Genomic DNA, 5,747 nt, shown 5'->3' on the forward strand with positions numbered 1-5,747 from the left:
CCCTGTTGGACAGTTTAAATTTCAAACAGTTTTCCCAACCAATTGACTCTTGATGACAATCCAAGTGTCAAAAATGTAAAACATCAGGGTACAAGTAGCAGAGTTCAATCGGTAAGAACCTTGTGACATGTACACTATGGTGTACAATTTAGTTTACACTCTACCACGTGACATTACCCTATTAGATAGTTTAAATTTTCAACAGTTTTCTTTTCCAATTGATACTGGACAGCAATAGTGTCAAATAACGTGTCAAAAATCAGTGAACAAATAGAAAGGTTCAATCAGTAAGGACCAAGCTATATGTACACTATAGTGTACACTTTGCAACGTGACATTACCCTATTGGAAAATTTCAAACTGTTTTCCCATCCAATTGACACTTGACAACAATGCAAGTGATAAACAACGTATCAAAAATGATGCGAACCCCATAGCAATGGAAACTACGAAACCCACAATGAGATTGATGCAGAACCCAAGAACCCCAATACTAACCCAGTTTTGGATCTCGAACCCCAAGAATTGAACCAAAAAACCCTAGATTAGCGATGAACCTAAAACCCCTTGATTACAATTAAAAGAACCCACAATCCGATTGATAGAATGCCACAAGAAGTTGAATCTTGATAAGTTTCAAGATTGTTCAAGAAGAACAATAAATTGAAAGAAGAAATTTCTCTCTCTATAATATTAATTCAAAAGTCAAAAGTTCAAAGGTCGTTAAAATGAAAAGTAATCTCCTATTTATACTAATGAATAAAAACGTCCAAACCCATCAAATTATGGTAATAATTTGATTTCATAAGAATTCTATCGAAACTAGGAAATTCGGCAAAAAATAGAAAATTCGCCAATTTTTTTGGCTTTGCGGCCGCATGGTGTAAATCCATGCAGTCGCATGGTTCATCAAGAAAGGTAATTTTTATTTTCGGTATGCATGTGTGTGGCCACATTGAGTTTTACCTGTGCGGCCGCATGGTGTTGTTTTCGACCTCCGCTTTCGTCGCTTGATAACAAATTTATCCAAGTTGATTCGGCCTTCAACCTGAACATGAAATTGCTCCATTTTGAGTCCCGAACATGGTTCCATCAATGGTTTCTTGAACGAGCAATCCCATCGCTTGTTTCACTTGCTTTGCCCTTGATCGCGTCATTGGTCCGCCATCAACTATCAACGGGTCTTGTATTGCACTTTCCTTCGTCTGGCTCGACTCCTGGATTATATCATCCCCTCCCTCTTCAAAAGGATTCGTCCTCGAATCTGAACCTATATCAAACAGAGAGAGATCAGATACATTAAAAGTAGCTGAAATATTGTACTCACCTGGTAAATTCACTTTGTATGCATTGTCATTGATCCTCTCGATGATTTGAAACGGTCCATCACCTCGTGGTTGCAATTTTGACTTCCTCTGTTCTAGAAAATGCTCTTTTCTGAAATGCACCCAGACCCAATCTCCAGGCTCAAATGTAACATGTCTTCTTCCTTTATTTGCTTTTGATGCAATCAGCTTTTCTTTCTCTTCTATTTGCATCCTGGCCTTTTCATGGAGTGTTTTCACCATCTCAGCTTTTCGTTTCCCATCCAAGCTACCTCGTTCTTGCACAAGCAAAGGCATTAAATCCATAGGTGTTAGTGGATTAAAACCATAAACAATTTCAAAAGGAGAAAACGACGTAGTAGAATGCGTAGCTCGATTATATACAAACTCTATAAATGGTAAACACTCTTCCCATGATTTCAGATTTTTATTGATTACTGTCCGGAGTAGTTGAGTCATAGTTCGATTAACTACTTCAGTTTGTCCATCTGTTTGTGGGTGACAAGTTGTAGAAAATAATAACTTAGTTCCTAACTTACTCCACAGAACACACCAAAAATGACTCAAAAACTTCACGTCCCTATCAGACACTATACTTTTAGGTACTCCATGTAAACGTACTATTTCCTTAAAGAATAAGTCTGCAATATTAGTAGCATCGTCAGTTTTATGACATGGTATGAAGTGCGCCATCTTACTAAACCTATTGACCACTACAAATATTGAATCCCGGCCCCTTTTCATCCTAGGCAAACCTAACACAAAGTCCATAGATATGTCTACCCAAGGTTCACTAGGTACAAGCATAGGAGTATACAAACCATGGGGTTGAACCTTAGACTTAGCCTTTTTACAAGTTATGCACTTTCCACATATTTGTTCTATGTCATGTCGCATTTTAGGCCGATAAAAATGTTCCCCTAACATGTCTAAAGTCTTTCGAACCCCGAAGTGTCCCATTAAACCACCCCCATGTGCTTCCCTTACCAATAATTCACGCAAAGAACAATTAGGAATGCACAACTTATCTTCCCTAAACAAATATCCTTCATGCCTATAGAATTTATCAAATGCACCTTTGTCACATGAAGCATAAATACTAGATAAATCACAATCAGATTCATACATGCCCTTAATATGCTCGAAACCAAGTAATTTAGTACTTAATGAATTTAAAAACACGTACCTTCGAGACAACGCATCAGCAACTATATTTTCGTTACCTTGTTTGTACTTGATGATGTAGGGAAATGTCTCGATAAACTCCACCCATCTCGCATGTCTTTTGTTCAGATTACCTTGACCTCGCAAATGCTTTAAAGATTCATGATCGGTGTGTATAACGAATTCCTTTGGCCATAAGTAGTGCTGCCAAGTCTCCAATGCTCGAACAAGTGAATATAGCTCCTTGTCATATGTCGGATAATTCAATGTTGCCCCACTCAACTTTTCGCTAAAGTAAGCAATAGGTCTCCTTTCCTGCATTAACACTGCTCCTATACCTATTCCTGATACATCACACTCAACCTCGAATGTTTTATCAAAATTTGGTAATGCCAAAACAGGTGCTTTACATAGCTTATCCTTAATGGTGTTAAATGCAATTTCTTGAAATTCTCCCCAATGAAAACCTACACTCTTCTTTACTATTTCAGTCAACGGTGTGGTGATGATGCTAAAATCTCTTACAAATCGCCTATAAAAACTAGCCAATCCATGAAAACTCCTAACTTCAGTTATAGTCTTAGGTGTTGGCCATTCCTTTATAGCTTTTATCTTTTCTTCATCGACTTCCACCCCGTTAGCACTAACTACAAATCCTAGGAGAACAACTCTATCCATGCAAAATGTGCACTTTTTTGAAATTAGCATATAGTTGTTCCTTTCACAACACAATAAGCACACAATTTAAATGTTCTAAATGCTCATCTATGTTTTTGCTATAGATTAAGATGTCATAAAAATAAACTACAACAAATTTCCCAATAAAAGCACGTAAAACATGGTTCATTAAACGTATAAAAGTGCTCGGTGCATTAATGAGTCCAAACGGCATAACTAACCATTCATATAATCCATACTTAGTCTTAAACGCCGTTTTCCATTCATCACCCTCTCGGATGCGAATTTGATGATACCCACTTTTAAAATCAATCTTACTAAAAATGCAAGCACTATGCAACTTATCAAGCATGTCATCTAGCCTAGGTATTGGGCGACGATACTTTACCGTGATATTGTTGATAGCTTGGTAATCCACGCACATTCTCCAAGTCCCGTCCTTCTTAGGCACGAGGAAAATAGGTACAGCACATGGACTCATGCTCGCCCTGACATAACCTTTGCTCATCAACTCTTCCACTTGCCTTTGAAGCTCCTTCATCTCCTCGGGATTGCTTCGGTAAGCTGGTCGATTCGGTATGACAGCTCCGGGTACAAAGTCAATCTGGTGCTCGATGCCTCTGATTGGTGGCAATCCACTTGGCATCTCCTCAGGAAACACATCGTCAAACTCCTGCAATAAAGACTCAACCAAACTAGGGAGGGATATGTTAGAATCCTCAAAATCGAGGAGGGACTCCTTGTACACTAACAATATCATTTGCCTATTATCGCTCATAGCCTTTTTCAACTCACTCTCTTTTGCATAGAAGTTGACCTTTGGCTTTTCTCTCCGCTCAGCTTACTCTTTTTCTCTCCTCTCAATTGACTCTTTTTCTCTCCGCTCATGTGGCTTCCCTCTCTTTTCTCCACTCTCAGCCACCTCACTATTTTCTCTCTTATTGATGGTTTCACTATTGCCTCTCCTTTTTCCTGACTCTCTTATTATCTCGTCTTCCTCACTTTCAGCTTGATTTGATCTCCATACACTTGTACCGGTGTTAATGGCGCAAGAGTAATAGTCTTCCTATCCTTGACAAAGCTACAACGATTCCTATAACCATCATGTGTGACCCTTCTATCATATTTCCATGGTCTTCCTAACAAGATATAACCCACATGCATAGGCACCACATCACATACTACTTTGTCACTATAACTCCCAATTGAGAAATTAATTAAAAGTCTTTTATTCACCCTAACTTCCCCACTTTCATTCAACCATTGCAACTTATGAGGCCTAGGGTGTTTTAACAATGCTAGTCCTAATTTCTCAACTAAAGTTGTGCTAGCTACATTCATGCAACTCCCACCATCAATAATCATACTACATACCTTATTATTGACGTAACAACGTGTGTGGAATATATTTTCTCGCTGCTGCTCTGAATCATCCACTTTGACTTAAGTGTTAAGAGCTCTCCTTCACACCAACGATTCCCCAACAGCAAACTCCAATTTTTCTTCTTCTTCAACGTCCTCCAATGTAGGCATGTCCTCAAACTCTCATTCACTTTCACTCACCACCTCAACATTATCCAACAAAACCATTACCTGTATTTGGGCATTGAGAAGCAATGTGCCCTGACCCCAAGCATCTGAAACACTTGATGTCTCGATTCCTTGATGGTTGTGAATCTGTTTTGGGTGCTGTTTTGCTAGCACTTTCTTCTTTCCCTTTCTACCACTCATTTCTACCTTTAGGGACAACTTTATCACCTTTGTTTTTGTTGTTCTACCTTGGCTTCCAAGATGGATTAACACTCAAAGTTCCTAACGGCTGCCTAGCTGCCCCTTTCCTCTTCAGCTGTTTCTCTACCTTCATAGCCACATGCAACATGTCTTCCAACTCCACATAATGTTGCAACTCCACTATATTGGCAATTTCCCTATTCAAACAATTCAAGAATCGTGCCATGGTAGCCTCCCGATCCTCCCCCACATTGGCCCTAATCATGAGTATTTCCATCTCCTTATGATAGTCCTCTACACTTTACCCTTGATATAGACCTTGCAATTTTTGATGGATCTCTCGGTAATAGTGGCTAGGAACAAACCTCTTTCTCATCAATGACTTCAATTCTTCCCAAGTGCTGATTGGTCTTCCCCCACTCCTACGTTGTGAAGTAATCACTTGATCCTACCATGAAATTGCATAGTCACTGAACTCCAAAACTGCGAACTTCACCTTTTTCTCCTTCGAGTAGTTATAACACTCGAAGATCATTTCAACCTTCCTTTCCCACTCCAGGTATACCTCGGGCTCACTCCTTCCTTCTCCAACCTATCTCTCACATCTCCAAACGCCCTCTCAAACCTTTGCACTAAATCCTCCGATGCATTGCTATTATTGCCTTGTCGGCTTAAGTTTGATTCTGCCCTTTCTGACATCCTAACACTAAAATTTTATTTTACTGCCTCACCAAAAGTCACTCGGGACGCACACAAGAGCTTTTACCCACTATTAAGCTCACCTCTCTGCCTTTTACCACTCAGTTCTTTCAACAATTGTTTCTAGGAACAATCAATGAACTCAATCAA

Source organism: Olea europaea, unplaced genomic scaffold, assembly GCF_002742605.1.
Source record: "Olea europaea var. sylvestris unplaced genomic scaffold, O_europaea_v1 scaffold3696, whole genome shotgun sequence".
Taxonomy (NCBI): Eukaryota; Viridiplantae; Streptophyta; class Magnoliopsida; order Lamiales; family Oleaceae; genus Olea; species Olea europaea.